This window comes from Amborella trichopoda, chromosome 5 (assembly GCF_054954075.1).
Source record: "Amborella trichopoda isolate Santa Cruz 75 chromosome 5, AtrichopodaSantaCruz75HAP2 v2.0, whole genome shotgun sequence".
NCBI lineage: Eukaryota > Viridiplantae > Streptophyta > Magnoliopsida > Amborellales > Amborellaceae > Amborella > Amborella trichopoda.
Window position 1 is genome coordinate 29,896,983 of NC_142340.1, and position 25,146 is coordinate 29,922,128.

Here is a 25,146-nt window from a genome sequence, read left to right on the forward strand (position 1 = left end):
GGCCACCCGACTTACAAATCTACCCGGCCCAACCTTCTCTTTTTTATATTTTTTGCCATTTAGGCTTGTTTAATCGGGAATTTTTGAAGTAGGAGATGTTATTGTATGGAAGCTGTAAAGTGGAGCCGTAGCCTTCCACGCAGCTTTTTTATAACATTAAAATGGGTTCAATTTTTAAAAACCTCCTGTCCGTCAAAAATAAATGATGGAAGAACAACTTTTCATACTCTGCGGAAGAGTCCCACCCACTCCCAAAAATTCTACTAGTCAAATACACTCAGTGTTTTATTATGTTTGGCGAAGGACAGCCTGCTAGCTAGGGACACAGCTTGGGCCAGGCCGTATTTTGGTCTTTCATTCTTGTTTAAAGGTCATATAGTCTTTCCATTGTGAGGTAAGGGCCAGTGAATATCTTGCGACTTTTTGTTGATTTGGGGCTTATAGACCATTTATGGTGATGGAACTTTTACCCCTTTTTTTTTTTGGAAATCTTGCTATTTCACTTCACTTTAGAAGCCTTGTCTTTACCGTTCTCAAAACATATGAAAGAAAACCGTATTTATTCGTCCCCAATTCATTCATTTTGCCTATGGAAAATATTACTAAAAGGGTAAGACCCATAGCTGAAAGGGTCACGCCCATATTGCTAAAAGGGTTAGACACATTCCCCTGGATAAAAAGGGTCAGACCCATAGTTGGTATATTGCTAAAAGCGTCACACCCAAAAATGGTAATTTTTTGTTTTCTTCTCCCAAAACAAAAAAAAAGCATCACACCCATAGTTATTAACACTGAATGCTGAATCAAACCACCCGATCCTACCGATTAGACGGCCAATAGGTATCTCGACCAGTGTAGTCTAAAGTAAAAACTTTATTGAATCATAAACAAATAAAAATCAATGTTGACTTGTTTTTGCCCGTTTGACTATCTAGTTTTGATAGGCCTAACTAATTAAATAGCTTTTATAAACTTTTTTATTTCTATATTTTATATTTCTAAACAATATTTTATATTTCTAAACAATTATTTTTATTTTTTACATTTGAAAATATGGTCCAGCTAGTTTTATCAATAGCTAGCCCGTTTTGATTGGACCAAGCCCATCATCAATTTGGTGGTTGGTCAGATCTAGAAAACAAGGGTTAAACAACTTAGAAAAACGGTTCAGATTGAGCGATCCTCATCTAAAGGCCAAAAACGAATATTATTTTTATTTTTCTTTTTTTATTTAAAATTGATACTCTGAAATTTGGGCTTTAGCTTCATTTTTATAAGTAGAATTGAATAAAAATAATATCTAAGGATAAAAATATTGATCAATATAAATTTAGAGGTATTTTGGTTATTTTACTTGTTAATATATTTTTTAATCATTTTTATTTAGCTATATTTATAAAAATAAGCCTACATCCAAAAATTCAAATAAATATATTATTTCAATAAAAAAATAAAACATGAGATTAATTCGGAGCTGTTAGATATGGCCTTGTGAAATCTCAACCATTAAAACATGACGGGATACTTTTCCTAAGACAAATAACTACTTCAACAAGATAAGGCAATTATGTAGTAACATTTTAATTCTAATAACTTGACAAACATTATAGCATTATGTAAAAATAATACTCACGCTTGGGTTTGGAAGACATAAACAAGGCATTTTTGCCATTTAACTAAGTAGGTTAAAATATCAAAATGCCCTTGCCTATTTTGGTTTCCAAATAAATCTTAATGGAACAATAACAAAATGGGGTAATAGTTTGGCCCAGAAGTCAAATGATGCCCAACTTTGTTCTAAATTTCAAATCTTGCATTAATAAAAATACATGTCTTAGTTTAAAATCTAAATAACAGTATTTGCATCATTTAACTTGAGGGTGCAATAACACTTCCCCTAAATTGAGAATTAAGGTAATTTTAACATTTTTAATAAAAGAGATGAGGAGGTTCAAGAACATCACCTATAAATTGATTGATTTGACAACCTTAAAAGTTTTTGAAGTCTGAATGAAATTTATCCTCTTCATCTTGTTATTGGTGAATGCTCTAGTAGAAAAATGCCAAGTATTGTGGACTAGTTTTGTATAGAGCTTTGCTTAAAAAATAAGTTATCGTGAACTCGTTTAGGGGTGTTAATAGGTCGAGTTGGCCTAGACCTAAACCAACTGGGTCCTAGTCAAACGCAAAACCGAACCGGACCCATGTTGGATCCAAGTCATTGGACTCAGACCGAACTAGCTAGGTTGGGTCAGGTCTGGGTATAGATAAAAGAAAAGTAAAATCCATCATAATATTTGTAAAACATACAACATAATTTCATACTTTTAGGGTTTATGGGTCCTACTCAGGGTTTTCCTTGGGGTTTTATGAATGTGTATGACCCTTATGTTTCTTCATTGAAGCACTCTTTTATTGAGGATATATCTTCTGAGATTAGGGCTTTTTCTTTTCCAGTTATTATTCGGGGGGATTTTAATTGTCACACCCCAAGAATTTACAATACTATTATTCCTGAGATGTGACGGACAAAACATATATACATCTATTGATAGGACAAATTTACAGTGGCGAGGTCTTACATAGTAAATAAAAAAAGCTAGCACAACAACAGTATCTTCCAAGGTTGATCTTGACTAGCACTCAAAATGAATCCGTAGTTATCCTGAAAAAATGTTTACCATAGTTTGATGAGTTTGGCTACTCAGTGATCATCATAATCCTAAAAATAATCATGATTGAAAGATATCAATATTTTCCAAAATGAGATCTATTAACAGAAATGCATCAACAGTTTCACTTTCAATAAATGCATAATTAAGTATAATCCGAGTAATTGAAATGCTTATAACACTTTTAACGGCAGTACATAATTCAAAGGATTTCACAAAATACCCTACTGGCGTCCCAAGTAGGTCACCTATAGACCCCATCAGCGTCCTGATGGGTCCACTTAATCCCTATCGGCGTCCCAGATAAGTCCACTTAATCCCTGCAGGTAAACTTATACCTCACCGTCGTACCGGATGAGTCCACTTAATCCCTACCGGCGTCTCAGATAGGTCCACTTATACCTCACCGGCGAACCGGATGAGTCCACTTGCATACTTAAATTATTTCTAAATCTCTTTAAACATTCGAAAGCAGCAATATCATGTACTCAACATATCATTGAAACTATTAATATGAATTTCACTTAAACCATTAATAACAGTCACTCTTTATAATATTTCAAAAATAACCAATCAAATATTTTGGGCTCAAATTTAGAAAGGTAGCAGTTTGTAAAGGCATTCTAGCATAATTGCCAATTTAATATGTATAGAAAAACTCTTATAAAAATTCAAGAATACGGAATTATCACAATTTATGGAATATCAATTCACAAATAAACATTTCACAACAATACTATAATCAATTGCAAAAATGTCAATTTTTAAATAATAAGGCAGTCATTTGCACATGAATTTTACAATGTCTAAATATTCAAAACAGTAGAACGAGATATCACAATTTTACTAAAAGCAGAAATATCACATTTATTTCTAACAATAGACAAGAAAAATAAATAAATTTATTTTTCTAATTTACAGCATTCAAAATTTCTAACATAGATAAAATATCACAATTTTTATTAAAAAGATTATTTTTCAAGATAATGAGGTCACGTGCGCATAAAATTTATCGCGCCTAAAATTCATGATAATAAGCAGAAATAATTATTTCATTTTATTTTTAAAAAGAATGGATTATTTTTTGAGACAATGAGGTCACTTACACACAAAACTGATAAAATAAAGATCCTAGACGGAAATATCACTATTTATTAAAAATAGACTATTTTTCAGAAAGGCGATGTCACTTACCCACAATTGTTTGAGAGGAAGCTTCCGATAAAAAATTCGGTTCGAGAGAGGAGTTCACTGTGTTTCGACCAGAGAGAGAGAGATCTCAAAATTTTGTTTTAGGGTGGGAGTGCTCACATCCCCTATTTAAATTCTTATAACGTATTATTATATTATTTTATTACGCTCTACCTCATACCTGAGGTGTCGCGTTAAAAGTCTGCTTTTATCGTACGAAAACCACGTCCGCTAAAGGACGTTGCCACTGCAAGCAGCAGGAGGCAAAAGCAGGCAAAGCAAAAGTTAAACCAAAGTAAAAGTTTTGAAAATAGTGATGGTCCCCAAGGACCATCATACTCAATCAGACCATCACCTATTAAAAGCATCATTTCCCCCTTTTTTTTTTTTTTTTTTTTTTTTTTTGAAATTTTAGGATTGTTACATTAATCTTATCACGTGGACTGATGAATGTTGAGCAGGCCACCTAATAAACTTCATGATGAGATTGTTTAATAGGTTCATTTGAAGATAACGCCTTTTTGGACCCACTTATTATTGGATCAAGGTTCACTTGGTCTAATAATAGCGTAGGGAATCTTGTTATGTCCAAATTGGACAGATTTTTTATTGCAGCAAATTGGGCAGAAGTCTTCCCTCTTGTTTCAGTAAAATCCTTGGTGCGGTTGTCTTTTGACCATCTTCCTATGCTTCTTAATACGAGACGTCTTAAAGGAAGCCTTAAGCCTTCCATATTCAAATTAAACTGGTTGGAGAATCAAGAGGTGGTTGAACTTATTAGGAGAACTTGGTCTAGCACTATGATTTTTGGGTCCCTGGACTATCAAATCTATAAAAAGCTACTAAATATAAAGCATAAACTGTTAGAATGGAAGAAGGAGAACCATATGGATTTCAGAGCCAAGATAGATGGAATTCTAGCAGAGATTGAGATGATGGACCTTAACGTTCAAGAGAGCGGTGTTCTAACTGATCAGTTGGTTTGGGAGCATAGTCTTAAAGTCAAAGAGCTGGAGGAAGCATGGAGAGCTGAGGACTTAGATTGGACACAAAGATCAAGCAATAAATGGCTGAAAGAATGTGACCATAATACGAAATTGTTCCATGCAATTACTAGTATCAGAAGAAGACAAAATGATATTTCAGGTCTTTCTATACCTAGAATTGATCCTGATGATAGTGAGGCCATGGGAGTTGGTGTTATTTAGCACTTTAAGGCTACTTTTACTAAGGAGCTGGCTTTGCAACCAAACTTCGATAGTGTCCCTTTCCAAACACTAAATAGTAACCAACAAGCCTCCTTGGAAAAGGACATCTCTATTGATGAACTTAAAGTTGAAGTTTTTACACTGCCTGGAGACAGCATCTGGTTGTGATGGATTCCCTCTAGTCTTTTTCCACAGAATCTAGGATATGGTGAAGGATGACTTATTGTTGATGGTAAAGAATTTTTCATTAAAGGTTATCCTTTTAAAGGAGTTAATTCCACTTTTTTGGCTTTAATTCCTAAGAAATCAATGATCAGGCGGTTATCTGACATTCGACCAATAAGCTTGCTTTCGAGTATTTATAAAATTATTGTGGAAGTTTTAGCTAAGCGTCTTAAAGGGGTCCTGCCTTCTCTTATTTCAACCTCACAATCTGCTTTTATCAAGGACCGTCAGATTACTGATAGTGTATTGGTAGCTCAAGAGTGTATTCATTCTCGAGTGTTGAGTAAGAAGGCTGGGATGAGTCTTAAACTGGATTTGAAAAAAGCTTATGATAGGGTTGAGTAGGGGATGTTATTAGAAATTATGAAACTGATGAGATTTGGACCTCGATGGAGAAGTTGGATCTTTGGCTGCCTCTCTACGGCCCATTTCTCTGTACTTTTCAAGGGCAGCCCTGCTGGATTTTTTAATGCTTCTAGAGGCCTTTGGCAAGGCGACCCTCTCTCTCCTTTCTTATTAGCCATCTATGTTGAATGTTTCAGCCTTATGCTGACCAGGGTTGAAAACTTGGGCAATTTTAGGAGCTTTCAAATTATGAATTCTAATATTATTATTTCGCATTTACAATATGCAGACGATACTATTATTTTCTGTGATGCAGATGAAGAGTAGCTAGGAAATGTTGCAAGATTTCTAGAATATGTGAAGTTGTGTTGGGGATCAAGGTGAACTTTCATAAATCTTCTCCGGTAGGAATTAATTGTTCTGGGACAACAGTTCGGAATTTGGCTTTAGTGATGGGATGCAAAGTTGAGTCCTTTCCCATTACTTACCTGGGGTTACCAATTTCATATTCAAAATTTCCTATTGTTGTTTGGGACAAGGTGATTGAGAGGGTGCAAGTTAAACTTGATCTGTGGAAGTATAAATACTTATCCTTGGAGGGTAGGGTCACTCTACTAAGATTATGCCTAGCCAATCTTTCTGTATACCATATGTCTATGTTTGTTCGCATGCAGAAAACAGGAAATTCCATCTTCTTAGATGAGATAAAGTGTGTACACGCAAGCATGAAGGAGGTTTGGGAATCCGAAGTTTGAGGAATTTCAATCTTGCCCTGTTGTGTAACTGGTGGTGGAGAAGCTCTAAGCTAAAGGATCACTTGTGGTGTCAAGTTTTAGTGGCCAAGTATGGGTTGGAGGGCTATAGTGTCTGGCCTCGTAGTGGAAGAGGTAGCAAAATTTCTTATATGTGGAAAGTTATTTTCAACTACAGGCCTATGATCTCTGGTTATTTTTTATGGAACATTAGTAGTGGAAGACAGACTTTATTCTGGCATCACAAATGGTTAGGGGACTTTCCTCTTAAAGTGGCGTTCCCTGACCTATTTTGGGTGGTGTCAAACCCAAATATTTTAATTTATGATGCAGTTGAGAGGAGAGGCCAGATGATTTTTTGGAATTTATCTCTTATTTACAGATGGCTTAATAATGTAATATTATCACAATGGTGTGCATTGCTGGAATTGCGGGATAAAGTATATGTTGCACAAGATGCTGAGGATATGTTCTTTTGGGGAATTGAAAATGACGATGTTTTTCCAGTTAAATCTTGTTACAACTTATTCGTCCATGACCAGTGGAGATGGTCTTCTCTTTTTATTCAAGTTTGAAAATGGTCGATTCCGCATAAAGTTCAAGTTTTTATTTGGTTGGCATCCCAAAATAAAATCTTAACTGTTGATAATCTCCTCAAGAGGGGAAAAATTCTGCCAAACATTTGCTTACTTTGTAAGCAAGACGAGGAGTGAGTTAACTATTTACTGCTTTATTGCCCCTTCACTTCTAGACTATGGCACTGGCTAATGGGCTTGGTTGGTGTTTCTTTTGCTCTTCCACAAAATATACTTAACCTTGTTCATCAGCTCGCTCCTCCATTCTTGTTTAAAGTGGGTAGTGTGATTTGGAAAATAGCAAAAGGAATGATCCTTTGGGAGGTTTGGAAGGAGCGAAATAGGAGGACTTTGAAGGGGTTGCTTTGCCTTTTGACTATTTGGTCAGGTCTTTCAGTGACTAAGGAAGGTTGGGGTAGCTCTAAAGTTGATGCCATGGTGAACCTCCCCAATTTGTTTTCCCTTGGTATGCACAAATGTAAGCCAAAAGGTTTATGGGCTCATCCACCTTTAAGTTGTATTAAGTTGAATTTTGATAGAAGTTCTTTTGGAAACCCAGGCCCTGCTAGGTTTGGTGGGTTTTTTTGAGATTCCTCTGGTAATATCCTCCTATCCTATGCGGGTCCTATTGGCGTGACAACAGTTAACTTGGCGAAATTATACGATATGCTTAAGGGGATGGAGATTTTTGTTGAGAGGAATATAGGTTCCACGTGTTTGATTGAAAGAGACTCCCTGAACGTGATCTAGTGGTGCCGAAAGGAACATTGGATTTCATGGGAACTTCATTCCTTATGGTTGAAGATTTTAGATGTTACCTCTTCCATTTCTGTTTCTTTCACCCATGTTTACAGAGAGGCTAATAGTGTTGCTGATGCCTTAGCTAAGGGTGGTGTTTCTCTAGCATCTCTTACTATTTCTAATGATGTAATTTATTTCTATTGATCTATAACATTTTTGGACGTCTTTCAAACAAACATACTACATAGTACATACATATATATTGTATATAATATCGGATCAATCGTGCCAATCTTGATCCAAACTCAACTTGACCAAATAAGGTCTATGATGGATACGAATCCAAACATAACCTATGCTAGGTCCTCACTTGGACCCATCAGTCTCAGGTTGGGTCAAAGCTACCGAATTGTCACACCTAAACTCTTGTATCTTTTTTCTATTTTCTTTTAATTTTTAATAGGCACCTTAGTCTCTATCTTGCTTTAATAGACCATTTCTCGATTTGTGTGTATGTGCCACCCAGACCAAAGAGAGGTACCTTCAATTATATCTTGTTTTTCTTTTTTCATTTATTTTTAAGAGATTGTCTATTATAGACTTTCACTTTTTGTAAAAGAAGGTTACAATAGTGGTAGCCAATGGATGTGAAATCCAACATATTGAAAGGCATCATAATTTTCAAAAGAAATTATTTTGGACTTTGTGTCATTAGTGACATATCTCTGACCACTAAATGTCACATCTAATGATCAATAATGAATATGACCTTCTTGTATCAAAAGTGAATGGTCTTACCATATAAGTTTCCTAATTTTAATTTTTTTCTCTTTAGCCCATTCAATGCCATCCCAATTATTTTTATTATTATTATTAAGTATTTTGTCCCAATTGTAGTGAATATTGCTGCGCATAAAGTCAATTATTAAAGGAAAATGTTTAGATAGGGTTGCAACCCTATCAAAGTAACACCTCACCTCTTAATTCACCAAAAATTGTAGTTCTGGCAACAGAAAATCTTCAAATCGATCATCTCCACATGACCATTATGGTTGTGGAAAAAAAACCATGATTTCAAGCCCTTAATATAGTGTACATTGTAACATTATCTAGACCATCCATTTTCCCTAAAAGGGAGTGATGATCAATAAGATCTGAGCTATTTTTTGAGCTTCAAATGTCATATTAGGTATTGAAATTGAATTTAGAGCCATCATGGACATTTCTGAAGCCCAAAGTGCTTTTCATATGATAATTCAAGGTGAAGCTTTACTTTGTTTTCATAAAACCTAGGTCTTATAGAAACTGCATCTATTATTAACTCAATATCTTCAATAGGAAAGTCTCTCGTGAGTCAGCCAATTCACCTAGTAGAATATAGCATTCCCCCCACCCCAAGGCCAAAAAAAAAAAAAAAATTCATATTAAAAATGGCTCTTGGATCCAAACTTTTCGATGATCATGAATATGGGATTTTTGTTTTATGAAAAATAAAAATTGTGTTTTTTGAAAAAACAATTTCCACCCAGCATTTTTGCTTTTGGTGGAGACACCGTTTGATGGCGTCTAATCTTAGAGATGGACATTTGATGTGCAGTGTGACGTGCAAGTACAGGTAAGTTGGCTAACTCACATAAACCAGGTCCTTTAAAAAGGAAAAGTATTTTGAGAATAGTCAATCAATCCTCTTTTTTTGTCTAATTTTATTTTTTTAAAATTGATTGGGATATACTTTCGTCTAATGCCGTTTCTTTTAATTTTTTTGGGTTATTGGTGTTTAGGAGAAAATTCCAGTAATCCCCTTTCCTTTTAATTTTTTGGGGAGATTGGTGTTTAAGAGCAAATTCTAGAGAGACCACGCCCTGATTTAGACACCCAAAATGATGGAGATAGGGGTCTTATCGAATTATGACCTACGATTGAGTTGATCTCTTTCGAGATCAACTCTACTGCAGATCGTCAACAGCATCAGCTGATTTCATACCGAAATAGGGCAATTAAAAATGACATAAAATAGAAAATAAAACAAAGAAATGATAATTCAATAATAAAATATAGGATCGAAGAAAAGACGACTTTTTACTAGAAGACCGAGATGGAGCCCATATCAAACACCTTTTGTGTGCACACCCTCTCTATCTTGAGAAAAAAAATCACTTGAACACCTAGAAGTTTAGGTTGGAGTGAATAGGTTGAAGGTCTTATGCCTCTAGGCAAAGCGCTTATGTATTTTTAATTTTTTATATAAGGCTACATGGTTGGAATGGCTTACGATTGCAAGCGAATGTTGGGATCTGGTCACCTAGATCTAGGGTTTGGATTGGGGTTTTAGGAGATTAAGATTTCAATGTCTAAGGTTCTAGCTTTTCTATTCCTTTTTAGTTTTTGGCAAACGGGGTTAGGGTCATGGTGGTAGGACTCTCCATACTTTAGTTGCACTCTATGGCCTCCATGAAAGTTAGACCAATGTGATCTTTTTGTCGGGGAATATAATTTTTTTTTAATGATAATAATCACCTTTTTTGTATGTTGGCAAAAAGATCACTTATAGATGGTCTTTTTACAATCAATAAATATTTCAAAATAAAGTAGGACAACAATAAAATAAAACTCAATCACTTGATGCCATTTTTACAACTTAACAATATGCTTGAGAATATAAAATAAAAGAGCAAAGTAAGTAAAAGAGAAGATGTCGGAGATTACCTCAACCGGGCTTATTACACTCCACACCGAGTCACCACATCCAATGACATGGGATCAGCGGTCTAGCTTCATTCTCGAACCGAGAAAGCTAATTTTGGCCAAACTAGGTAACCATCGTTAAATCTCTACAAGATCCTAACTCCAAAATAATTAGGCTCAAACCCTAATTTTCTCAACCCTTAAATTAGGTCATGAGAGAGAGGGAGAGTCTCTAGGGTTGGCGCATGCTCCCTACGACTTTTAAGAAAGAGAGTTAGAGAGAGAAAATCAGAGAGGCGAGAGAGGGGCGTCGCCCCTAGGGAGGAGAGAGAGATGTGTTCAGATGGGGGGAAGAGCATCCATATTTATAATGAAATTTAGGTCTAAGGTTTCTTTAAGGTTTCCCATAGTTTGTCTCTTTCTTGAGATAAAGATCTTGTAGAGTGAGAGATCTGAGTCATCCATTCCATAGATGGATCATCAACATTATGGAAGGTGCATGAAACATTATCCCCCTTTCCTTAAACCATTTTTCCCATCAATATATTTAAATAAGTTAAATCTATTAAAATATCATGCTTTCCATAAAATTGCATAATCCATCTCATATATTCTATAAGAATATATCAAATAATATCAAGTTTATATATACCTTCAATAATCAAGATAAGATATGGTCAATATTTCCTAATCAATATTTGACCATATGCTACAAGATATAGTTACCATATTTAACAAACTTGAACACAAAGCAACAAGAGACGGTATTCAAGGGTGGGGCGTGCCACCCATGTATGGTATGTGGCGCCCCACCTAAATCTCACATGGTGGGCCTATGTGCACTATGGGCCCCCATGTATTTTTTAATAAATATTTTAAAATTAAACAAAATAAATTTTAAAACATTATAACTTTGTAAATTAATAACTTCATTTTTATAAGTCCAAAAATAATAAATAAAATATCAAATGGCTTAAAAAAATTCCAATAATAAATTAAAATAATTTAATAATAAAATGAGCACAATTAAATTTATATGATGGGAAGTGGATCCATATGGTTCAGGAATTCTATCAACGATCACGGGGTACTCTATCTTCAACTGTAGACTACAGACCACACTTGCTTATCAAACCGACCTAGTGTTTTTCATGACCCACAGTCCAAGCAGGGGCTCATTAGCGGGTCACCAAAGTCTGACCGATAAGCCAAGGGGTCGCAATCCCAATTTGTGGATTATAGGTCCTCCCCTATAGACGAGTCAATGTCACCATGATCTGATACGCCCACAGCTCTATGGTGCATAGGGGTACCTCTCTTACACATGCATACTCTTCACCCAAAGTTGGATAAATGGCTTTCCGGAACGATCTATTAATATGCATGTCGTACGATGGAATATGGATGAGGATTTGGCCCCCGTCTCTGTAGGCCCACCATCACACACAAGGATCACACAGTCCCTTGGCTCACACATCCAGGCATAAGCTCCGACCTCATCAAAGGCTAATCCAATACCCTTCTCGATTTATTCTTTATGCTCAGGTACCTTGGTTTTTCCAACCGACTGGCCTAGATCGTTAAGCACATTCTGGTATCAACAAACATTATTTGCTTATTATGATCCTTGAGGGACCACACTCCCACTGAGTTTATGTTCCACTATAATAAATGTTTTTTATTACAAGGCCTTTAAAGGCCACATAAACCCAACATTCCATTCCTACTGACATACTTCAGTTGCACATTATAGATGTTGATTAGCTCAATGCTGCACCAGGGGCTGCTAGGCTTTTTTACCTTCTTCTAACCTAAAATGGGTTATTCAATATAGTCAATAAATATTTAAGTTGGACTATGGTTTGGTTATGACTACAGTTCAGTCTACACTAGGGAGTATCAAACTAATGTGGTCCCTACAAACAAACTGGGCTAAACTAGACCATTTTCTGTGATTCCTAGAGTTTAGGGACCTCGGAGAAAAGCCATTTTCAATTGGGAGTCTACAAGGCATTATGTTGGTCTGTCAATTTTTCTCTTTTACTAAGGTTTAGACTGGTTTTGACATTTTCTAGAGTAGAATAAGGTTTCACATTAGAAAAAACCATAGGATCTAAGGGCATTAAGCTCCACAGTTTATTGATCCTTTCAGCTATCGTATAAAATGACCCTCCTTTGTTTTGTTTCAACTCATTGAAGCAAAATATCTATGTAGAAAATAGAAGCAAAATATTTTTCTAGAAAGTGGGAGTAACTTTTAAAAGATTTAAGTTTAATCAATAGAGAGTGAAATGTCTCTATCTAGTGGGTCTTCTATCCTATCATTCTTCCTGACTTAGTCCATGACCTGGGGGTGAGGGACTGAGATACTTTTTCCCATTTTGTTTACTTAACTTTGTCCTTAGCTATGCTTTTCATCATTAGCTCCTGCAATACATGCATGTTAACTTTGTTGATTGGAGGAAGAGTGGGAATATAGATGCCTTTCTAATTTTTACTAGCTTACTTTATCCTGAGTTCAAATCATGCTACTACCCCACATCATGCAGAAAGAAATTGTGAATGTTATATAGCTACTGTCCTTATAAAATCATTAAGGGGTCGAAAGATCTGAAATCGCTTCAAAGGGTTTATTTTGTAGGGGAAGTGTACGGACATGGTTTCTAAATTTATTACGGTGTGGGTCCACATTTTGGCAAAAATTATGCAAACACCACCCACCCAAGGTCCTTTTGATGATGTCATGTGAAGCTTGGGGCTTATATACTCTTTGATATATTTGTTATTGTTTGATAAGTTGAATATGTTGATTGGAACTTGCCAAGAAAAATTCTCATGCAATTGTGTTTGATAGGTTGAATATGTTGATTGGGACCTGCCAAGGAATACAAATTCTCATGCCATTGTGTTTGTCAAACTCTCACATTTGTTTTACAATTCACTCTCACAATTTTAAACTATCAAAAGTGTTTTATTCTTTTTCTTTTTTTATAATTTAGTGGTAGGAATCAAACTCGATATGTTGTCAAATGCCAGCTGCTAACCACTCAAGCCCAAACATGTTTCCTAGAGTTAAATGTCCTTTTGTTTAGGACACACTCAAGTTCAGAGTTTGGGAATGACTCTAGACGTTTACATGTGGCATTTGGAATGGCCATTTATAATAAAATTATTTAAGACTACATTTGAGAGAATATTTGAGATAAAACTTAAAAGTACAAGTTGTACATAATAAAAGACCCATGACGGAGTGAGAGAGAGCATCGATTCATTGAATCAAGAGCCATTCACTTTGTTGAAAGGGATATCAATGCATTACTACCAGAAAATCTCATTCAATGGATAACAATCAACATATAAAATCAAGAACTATTATAAACCGTCCATTTGTTACTATTGATATCAAAGCATTATTACCCTAAAATCTCATTCAATACAGAAATCAACATCTAAGCGGATAAATGAAAAGTCTATCAGCTTCCCCAAACTTCAGAAGCTACCTAGGTTCTCATGAATTTAGGATGTAAAATGGATCCTAAATCATTGAAAATATTGTCTCGCCATGTATCCATCTTTTTCAAGCTGCAAAAATGGTGCAGATATGATGATCTTTGAAGAAGTAACATAAACAGTGCAAAAGAAAAGTTCAAATAAAGCTATTTATTTTTCAATTTAAAAATATATTTATTTATCTAGATTTATGATCGTCATGGTCAAGACTATCGATGCCTTAATTTTGAGAGATTTGGATGGGAACACATAAGTAGGTGAGTCAGCTGACACACCAAAACCTCACTTTGTAATAAAGGACTAAAGCGGGATAAATAGTCAAATTTCTACTCCGAGGTTTAACCAAAGGGAAAATTTATATAAGGTTGCAACTTTAAAATGTAAAATTAAGGTGCACCTAAAAAATTCATCATGAAAGGTTCTTCTGATGTTGGAAAACCCTCTAATTGATCATCTCGACATCGAGATGTAGAATACAAAAAGAAAAGAGGATTTGAGTCCTAAAAATAGTGTATCATGCAACACATTATCTAGACCATCTATTTTCAAGATTTTCAAGTGTTCATGGATCTACTTGATTTGAATCATTTTTGGACTTTAAGATTTTATAGTTAGAGATGAAAATAGATTCTCAAGCCATCCTAAGATTTCTTTTACACCAAAATTATATTTATGATAAAATTTGAAGGTGCGTCTTAATTTGATTGTTTAATAGTGTATTGGTAGCCCAAGAGTGCATTCATTCTCAGATCATTTAGGGTTGTCCTGGTGTGGTTATTAAATTGGACATGGAGAAGGCTTTTGGAAAGTGCTATTAGAAATCATGAAGAATATGGGTTTTAGTGGTAAGTGGAGAAAGTGGATCTGGGGATGTTTAGCCTCAGCCCATTTCTCAATTTTGTTTAAAGGAAATTCCATGGGTTTTTTTAAGGCTACTCGTGGTTTACGCAAGGAGACCCGCTTTTCCCTTTCCTCTTCACTATCTATGCAGAGTACTTCAGTTTAATGCTTTCTAATGTGATGCGAAGTGGACATTTTACAGGCTTTCAGGTTTCTAATGAAGGTCCTTGTATCTCTCAACTTCAGTATGCAGATGATAATTTGTTGTTTTGTGAAGCACTCAGAGACCAAGTCTCTAATATTGCTATTTTTCTGAAGTGTTGTGAAGTAGCATTGAGATTAAAGGTAAATTTTGGGAAAACAAGTATGGTGGGCCTTAATTGCTCAGAGGAAGAGGTTGCATTACTAGCGCAAGAGTTTGGGTGTAAGGTTGACTATTTTCCTATTATTTATTTGGGAATGCCTTTATCTGATGGGAGACTTCCCATTGCAATATAGGATAAAATTAGATCTATGGAAGTTTAAGTATTTGTTTTTTGAGGGGAGGATTACGCTTATTAAGGCATGTCTTTCTAATTTGTCAATTTACCAAATGTCTCTCCCGCAGATTCCTACCTTAGTTGCTAAGAAAATTGAAAGCATGATGAGAGATTTTCTTTGAGGTTCTTCGATAGAAAAGAAAAAGTTTCGCCTTCTTCGTTGGGATAGGGTTTGTACACCTAAATAAGAAGGGAGCCTAGGCATAAGGAAGGTTAAATTGGTCAGTCATGCTCTTCTATGCAAGTGGTGATGGAGGAGTTTGACTCTTAAAAATTATATGTGGTATCAAGTGGTTGCTTCGAAGTATGGTACGGACAGATTTGGGATGTGGGTAGGTAATTTGAGAGGAGGTACATGATTGTCTGTTTGTTGGAAGGCTATACAATCTTGTAGATGCTTTATTCAAAGGGACATTAGGTGGTGTGTTGGTAATGGCAGGAAAATTTCCTTTTGGCACCACAAATGGGTTGGGGATTGCCCTCTAAAGTTACTTTTCCCACTCAGTTTTCAAAAGATAGCAAATCAGGATGCTAGTATCTCAAATTATGTGGTGCGTAGGGCTGATCACACTGTCTGGAATCTCAATTTCCCTTATAATAGGATTTCGGACTCATTGCTCTCTTAGTACTATGATCTACTTGCGCTTTTGGAAGAGGTGTACATTCCTCAGGATGTCGATGCTATTGATGAGGTGGTTTGAAAAATTGACAAAAATGGGATTTACTCGGTCAAATCCATGTATCACTTGCTGTTCAATAATAGAGTCAGATGGTCCATGCCGGTACTTACCTGCTCGTAGAAGTGGCCTTTACCTCTAAAAGTACAAGGTTTTTTGTGGTTGGCGGCCCAAGATATAGTGCTTACTATAGACAACATTATAAAGCGAGGGAAAATTTTAACTAATATTTGTTTGATGTGTAAGGAGAATGGGGAATCCAGAGACCATCTTTTCCTTCATTGTCCCTTTGCTTTACGCATTTGGACGTGGTTTGTTGAGAAGCTAGGAGTGGCTTTAGTCATGCCAGCGGTGATAGGGATCTTACAATGCCTTACAGTTGCTCTCCCAAAATTTGGGTTAGTGGTGTGGCAAATTTCAATAGGCGCCATCCTTTGGAAAATTTGGAAAGAGAGAAATAGGAGAGTTTTTTATGGTGTTTGTATGCCTTTTGGAAAAGTGTTGGACATAATTCTACATGCTATATGACTCTATCTTTCTGTTACTTCATGTGGTAAGGACATCACCGAAGTGGATGTCAGGAGAAACTTGAATACTATCTTCCATTTCAATAGTTATAAATGCTAGGCTATAGGTAGATGGATGGCTCCGCTAGTTGGGGTGTCCAAACTTAACTTCGATGGTACTTCGAAAGGAAACCCGAGACAAGCAGGATTTGGAGGGGTACTACGAGACTGGCTGGGCAATGTGATTTTCTCATATGCAGGGCCACTTGGGGTTAGGACTGCTAATTATGCTAAGCTATACGCCCTCTTTTTTGGGTTACGAATTATTGTGGAGAGGAAGCTAGGGATTGAATTCATCATTGAGGGTGATTCTCTTAATGTGATTTTGTGGTACAAAAAGGAACAACTGCTTCCATGAGACATCAAGATTTTATTGTTGCAGATTTTGGATCTCTCCTCTTCTCTTTCTATTTCTTTTGTTCATGTTTACAAGGAGACTAATGTAGTGGCAGACTATCTTGCCAAAGGAGGTTCCTCCCTTCCTTTTGTTTCTATTTCGGACTCTGTAATTACATTTTAATTCAAAAAAAATAAAGGTTGCAACCTTATATAAACCACACGCTTAATCAAATGACAAAATTGAAACCACAAGGAAATCCTGCCAAGTGACTGGGGCAAGGGTTCCCAACTTTCAGACGTCCCATTTTACATAGATCACAATTTTCAATACATCATTTTCCTGAATAAATTGTGAGAAGAACTATGAAACACACTACTGCATAGTTCATTCACAAAGCAAAGAAGGCCATATTTATAATACGAGATAAGCGCAAAGGATTTTCTAATCCCACAGGTGTACGTTGTTCATGTATTCCCTCGGGCAAAAGTTACACTAGGGATATCTTTTAAATCTCAAATTTTGGGGATGTGATCTATATAACCCAGTAAGTAACCCCAAAGGAGAAAAAAAATCAACTCCCACTCTCTATGTACCTAAAAAAGACATCCCAAGATTGTACTGGAACCATCCAATTTTTAAAGGAAATGATCTATATATTCAAGAAATGAAAATCCAAATCTTTTTCTTTAGAAATAATCATCTAGTTATATTTAGATAGATCTCGAACTTTAAAATAGAAAGTAATCTCCTAAGTAAGTATTTGCCCCCAGCCGCCTGTGAAAGGAAAGTGTATATTGTGTATTGGGTTAATATAGAAAGGATATATATTGTGCATCGGGGTTAATATAGAAAGTACATATTGCAATCAATATTTATGGGAAGGGTTGATAGAGTATATGTACTTTATTATAAGTTTGAGTATGGTTTAGGTATCTATGATTTGGTTTCTATTATTGTCATTTATAATTTGTCTATAAAATACAAGTCTATATATTCATATGATTAATGGACACAAGGAGTCTCTTCAAAGAAACTTGAGATTCTTCACATGGTATCAAAGCCAGATTCATCTTAGTTGTGTATATTCCACGTTCCTAAAGCATTGTTGCCAATTTTCAAAATAAGTCTGTTGCTCACTCAATCGGTGTAACTTCTGTCGAGTCGTGTTTCGACTCTTTGATTTGTCATCTCTGTTGAGTCGTATTTCGACTCTCTAATCTATCCTCTCTGCCGAGTCGTGTTTCGACTCTCTGATTTGTCTCTCTATCGAGTTGTGTTTCGACTCTCTGATTTATTTGATATTTTTCAAGAGTTCTCGAAGCCATATGTTTTTTAGGCTTGTTGATTCGCCTCTGCTTTCGGTGCTTATTGATCAAGCAATCTGAGTATGCACTTGAGGATCCAACTGCTCATTCTCGAAATTAGTGTTCAAACTCTAACTGCTCTCTCTCTCATATCATCTTGAGTTTGAGGAGAAGTGTGAAAGGAAAGTGTATATTGTGTATCAGGTTAATATAGAAAGTATATATATGGTGTATTGGGTTAATATAGACAGTTTATGTTGTAATCAGTATTTATGGGAAGGGTTGATAGAGTATATGTACTTTATTATAAGTTTGAGTATGGTTTAGGTATCTATGATTTAGTTTCTATTATTTTCATTTGTAATTTGTCTATAAAAAACAAGTCTGTATATGAAATTCATATGATTAATGGACACAAGGAGTCTCTTCAGAGAAACCTGAGACTCTTCGCACCACCCACCCAAAAAAATAGAACGGAAAAGAAAACAAAAAGAACTAAGCACAAAACACCTTGAGTAGGTAGCTATAAAGTCAAGCCACTAAAGCACGTTAACCTAAAAGACACTAGGAGCTGTAAATCATGATCATTATTTAGAGAATTTTTCCAATTATACAAATCCCGATCTGTCATTATGCTCTATCAAGGGCCATACCCTCAATGAGTTTATAAGTCGCAATATTTTTTCTCACTACTTCCAACTATGTCTTTTTAAGCCTACCCCTTGCCTTTTTTTATCCGTCCACTTGAACCAACTAATACCTCCTAACATGTGCTATACTACGTCTGTGTTGCACATTACCAGCCCACCTAAATGTATTTTCTCTCATCGTATCACCTATTAAAGCGATACCTAAGTTCTACTGAATATTTATTTCTAATTATATCCATTCTTGTCCTAGCACTCATCCATCTTAATATCTTCTTCTCAACTACACTCTTCCTATAGGTATGTTGTTTCTTGACTGCCCAACATTCCGCCCCATAAAGTAAAGCTAGTCTCACAAATGTCCTGTAGAACTTTATCTTCCGCTTCATTAGTATGCGACGATCACATAAAACTCTAATTACACATCTCCACCTCACCCATTCAGCTCTAATTTTATGTGCGATATCTTTTTCAATCTCTCAATTTTCTTGGATTATCGACCTAAGATATCGAAAGTATTCTTTTTTTAGTATTTCTTGACCATCAATATTAATTATTTCATTGTTTTTACTTTACTTTTTACTTAACTTGCATTCTATAAACTATGTCTTAGTCATTATTATTTTAAACCCTTTAAATTCTAGAGCATCCCTCCAAAATTTTAACTTTGTATTGATGCCAACTTGGAGCTATAAATGAGATTAGCAAATTCGCTAAAACAAGAATGAAATATAAATGCCTCAAAAAAGAGGTAACAATGGAACCGGTAAGGAAGGTGAATGAGAGATTGACATTGCATGCACATGCAGCAGAATATAGAAAGATAAAGGATTTTAATTTGAAGGAGAGAGTGAGATGAGAGATAATTACACCATACCATTCTTCAGAATCTAAATTACCACCAAGAAAATCAATTCCATAAGAATGTCTTCTAGAATCCAAATCGACAAATAAAACAAAACCATCTTCTAAACAAAAATATAATGACCCATAAATGAAATCCAAGCCAAGGCAAGTTATAGAGGATTAGGGGTGGTAATAGACCAAGTGGCATGGCCTGGCCCTAAAAAAACTAGGGCTTGGGCCACCAAATGCGGCATAAGGGCCGGGCCAAGAATGCCCAACCCAATTCGACTCAGCCTGGCCCTTGTTTTTTCATCTTTTTTCCATTGTTTTCCTTTAATTTTACCCCGCGTCAACCCTGAGGAATAGTGCCAAGCTAGGGCTAGGGAAGGCTCGGCCCGGCCAAACCCAAGCCAACCCGTTGCCAGCCTTAGGAGGATTGAATATTCTACTACTAAATGATAAAATTAGGGTCTCTCTCTTTCTCTCTCTCTCCAACATAACCAAATTCTCTTGATTTCACTAATTATGCATGAACCACCTTGTGTAGGTATGTCACACCCCAAGTTTTATAACACTAAAATTCCTGGGAAGTGACAGTTTATTCTTAAAGAACAAAACAAATTCTAAATTTTACCATATATATTGACCCTTTGAGATCCTTGAGAGGATCGGAAGCGTGGCATATATAGACTTGCCTTACCGCCCGAGTTGGCTAACAACCATAATGTCTTCCATGTATCTTTATTGAGAAAACATTATAGATGTTAGCCAACTCGAATGGTAAGGCAAGTCTATATATGGATATTCTCTCAATAAATATGAGCCTATGCCGATCAGAGAGGACCAAGCCTTTATTGAGCAACCAATTCAGATACTAGATAAGAGGGTGCAGGTGTTACGTAAAAAGGACATTCTTTTAGTCTGTGTATTGTAGCAGTATCATTCGAGGGAGGAGTCGACCTGGGAATGGAAAGAAGAGATCCGAGAAAAATACCCCCATCTTTTTCAACAATCAAGTACGAAAAATTTAAAGGACTAAATTTCTATTAGGGGGGAGAATGTGATGACGTAATTTTTTTTGAAACTGAATAATAATAACAATAATAATAATGATAATGATAATGATAATATTAATAGTAATAGTAATAAAATAATAATAATTAAATTAAAACAAAATACGTACATAAAAAAAACAATTTGAATGATGGTGTGTTGTGTTGTTAATGCACAATGGGACCACTCCTTTACTACACCCTTTATTTCTACCGAGTTTTAAAGAGAAATATTAAATTAAAATCTTAGGGTATATTGTGGCATCATGAGATAATGATAAAAGGTGAAGTGGCAATATAAGAGAATAAGGGGATGTGATGTGACATCATGAAATAATTAACAAAAAATAAAAAAGGATGACACATGCCTTGACATGTGTCAAAATGGGGAGTGTCCTCTCTCACTTTAAAAACATTCCCTTCCCCTATCATGAGCAAATGATGAAGCTCATAAAAGTTCAATATCTCTCTCTTTACTTAAGTCTCTTCCTCTCTCTTATTTCAATTATACATTTTATTTCTTTCTATCTCTCCCTCATAATATGTTCATTATTTTCTCAAAATAATAATATTATTTTAATAATATTCTCATGAAGTATTCTCTCATAATGATATTGTGATTTTAATAATACTCTCATTATTTTCATAATAATTGTATTCTTATAAAAAATAGTATTTTCTTTCATTCATAATATCCTCATTACTTTCTTATAACAATATTATTATTTTAATAATGTTCACACAATAATAAATAATAAAGTTAACATTACAATATTAAGTATATCAATTTTAATTTATTATACATGACTTATTCACTTATATATGATACACTTAATTTTGTTTAATCAGCTAATTTGTTAATTTTATTATAATGCTATGAATGGTTTTTACATACATATTTCTATATGTGTCATCATTATATTATTATATTATTTAATTTATTATCAAATTTTCATTTATATATTGTTTGTATTCATATTATTTGCATTGTTTAATGTTATAATATTCATTAAAAAATTTATTTAATTTTTATATGTTATCATCACATGTTATAGTATGCTTTCATCATGATAATGTTCTCAAAATGCTCTCATAAAAATAATTCTATAATATTTTTTGCTCTCTTATATGAACATATTTTTATGCTCCTTTTCCCATAGAAACTCATTTGCTCTCTCTTCTCATACTTTTAGTTAAAAAGCCTTGATTCCAATTCTACTTCGACAACAATAATAACATATCCATCTCAGAGTGACATATAGGTCAGTGACTTCATTTTTCCTGTAAATTCATTATTTGAAAAACTGATATTTATGTTATACTCCTAGAGATATTTCTGTATTTAATTGTAATATTTCCAGCATAAATTTTAGATATTGTAAGTGGCCTTACTTTTTTTGTAAAACAATGGTTTAAAATTTTGGGTTTTTGTGCTATAAGTTTTACCTTACACAAGTGCCATGTGCAAGTGCTAGGTGCAAGTGTCATATGCAAGGGCTATATGCAAACGTTATGTGTAAGTGTAGTGCGTTAAGTGTTGTGCAAATTATTGTTATAAATTGCTTCATGTGAATTCATATTAATAATTCCAATGATATTTTGAAAATATGATATTATTGTTTTCTGATATCTACTATATTGATATATGGCCTGCAATTGTCATAATAATGCCTTTTGAATTTATATGTATGATAATATGATATAGTGATGTCTATTGTGACTATATATATATATATATATATATATATATATATATATATATATATATATATATATATATATATATATATATATATATAGCATAGACATGTTGATATTTTTTTTTATTACATATGAGATAAGCTTCTTATAAGACATGTGAGTGTGGTAACATGCTTCTGATAAGACGTGTGCATAGTAACATACTACTGAAAAGATGTACGCATAGTAACATGTTTTTGATAAGATATGTGTGCATGGTAACATGCTACTGATAAGATATATATGCATGGTAACATGCTTTTGATAAGATATATGTACATGGTAACGTGCTTTCGATAATATATGTGTATGGAGACATGCCTCTATTATGATCTGATGAGATATTTGTGCCAGCAGCTGTGATTTTCCCCTAACTCTCTATGATAGGATGAGAGTTAAGAGTGTGTATTTGGGTGGTCGCTCCCCCAAAAATTATGTAATGCACTATTCATTAGGACCCCTTTGGTAATTTAACGCTCTCTCGCCAGAAAGGCACATGAGATGGTCGTGTCTTGCAAGGCCAATGTCTATCAAAAGCCCCAAAGCGCGATGGATTGTGTGCGTGTGTGAGACACTACGCAATAGATTTACCCATTGGTGGTGCTTCCCCTTGAGGGATGGTAAAAGTTCTAAACGTGTACCCGAGGTTAATGCTTCTACTACAGGACTTCTGATATTGTGAATGTTTGTTTGATCATATCTCATACTTAGGTGCAGTAATGTTTTAAACAACTAAATTTAGATTATTGTTGATCTTGATATGAATCATATGCATATGGATTATGTATCATGCTTATTTTCTTTGTCCAACAAGGAATACATGATATGTGTAATATTAGAAATGAATTTGTCTAATGGCATGTATTAGAAGGCATGAAATCAATACGTAGAAATTATGCTTAATATGTATTCTTTAAAAAATATTTACACTTTCTAACCCTTATTTTTTAAGGAAAATGATGGTCACTTACTGAGGAGCGAAACTCATCAAGCAATTATGAAATTTTACAGAGTAATCACAACCGTATTGTTTGTATGTACAGCAGGAGTAGTTTGGAAGAAGTTTGTAGTCATGGATAAATTCTTCTTTGTAACTTTTGTTCTATCAAATATATATATATATATATATATATATATATATATATATATATATATATATATATATATATATATATATATATATATATATATGAAAAAATCTTGGGTGAGCCCACTAGCTCATAGAGTAGTATAAGCCCAACAGCCCAGATTGAATATGGGTCGATCTGACGAATACGAATATTTGGTAGTGTTTGAATTTTAATTTTTTTTTTCTACAAAACCAAATCACTTGAAAGTTTAAACGTGTGTTCTTCTCATCAAGCCGCACCTAATAAAAATATAAAAAAAATAATTCGTGAAAAACAAATTGATCAAAATACCCCCAAAACGTTTCGGGGATATTTTGATCAATTTATTTCATGTAAAATATTTTTTTGATATTTTTCGAATATTCACATATTTTTTATGTACACACACTCTAAATTTCAAGTGATTTGAATTTGTAGAAAAAAAATTTAAATTCAAACACTACCGACTGTTGGGCTCATTTTTTCCTATGAGCTAATGGGCTCACCCTAGCATCTTCTAATATATATATATATATATATATATATATATATATATATATATATATATATATATATATATATATATATATATAGTTACCCCTCAAAATATAAATATTCAATTTAGAAAAGGTTGTGATGGGTGTATTTATCAAAACAATCATTGATTTTCATTAAAAAATTATTTAAATAGATAAATTTAACATTTAGCAATGGCAAATTTAAAATTTTCAGAAAAATACAATGGCATTTTAGAATTTAGTGTCTTGAAACTTTATTTATATAGTGCATTTATCCTTTAATTAAAATTTTAACTTTACCCCTTATAGAGATGACAAAAATAAGATTTATCTGGTAGACATATTTACAAATTTGCCCCACAAAAATAACTTTTTTTAAAAAATATACAACAAAATTAATAAATCACCATTCACAACTCTCTATCTTGAACCTTTGTAATTTGAAGGGTTATGAAATTTCGAATATCTCATATATATATTGAACCTTTGTCATTTGAAGGGTTATGAAGTTTAAAATATCCCATATATATATATATATATATATATATATATATATATATATATATATATATATAAACGAAATGGCACGTACCTCATAGATAACTCAAAAAGAAGAATATGGTCAATGAGGCACACGGTCAATGACGCACACTGAGGGTGACTGAAATCGCAGATACATGCAACAGATACATGCAACTGTTTGATAAAGAAAAGGGCGATTCGTTGGAACATCGAAAGAGAGAGGAGAGAACTTCACTATTGGGTTCTTCAAAATCTAAATTAGCATAAAAAAAACAAAAACAAATTTATAGAAGAATATAAGTCATCAAGTACCCAAATTATCACGACAAAATAAAACCATTTCCTTAACACACAAAAAGAAAAGTAAAAAAAAACAACGCATGATGCCGAGAGGTTAAATGTACGCTAGGGTAAGTCATGGGGGAATCTATTCCTTCTCCAAAACCATACTCTCTCGATTTCACTCTCTACCCATCTTAGCTATTCCTTCTCCAAAACCATACTCTCTGGATTTCACTCTCTACCCATCTTAGCAAACATTA

At 34.3% G+C, this 25,146-nt stretch overlaps 1 long non-coding RNA gene across 2 annotated transcripts; it reads right to left on the reverse strand.

The window, feature by feature from the left end:
* Positions 1 to 2,522: 2,522 nt before the first annotated feature.
* LOC148782042 (uncharacterized) lies at positions 2,523 to 24,857 on the reverse strand. 2 transcript variants are annotated; one of them, XR_016056133.1, is made up of 2 exons: positions 24,675 to 24,857; positions 2,523 to 2,665 (listed from the first exon to the last, which is right to left on the reverse strand). It is a non-coding gene; the product is annotated as an uncharacterized LOC148782042 (long non-coding RNA). The 2 variants fall into 2 exon arrangements; XR_016056134.1 differs by lacking the exon at positions 2,523 to 2,665 and adding an exon at positions 13,706 to 13,976.
* Between the last annotated feature and the right edge of the window lie 289 nt (positions 24,858 to 25,146).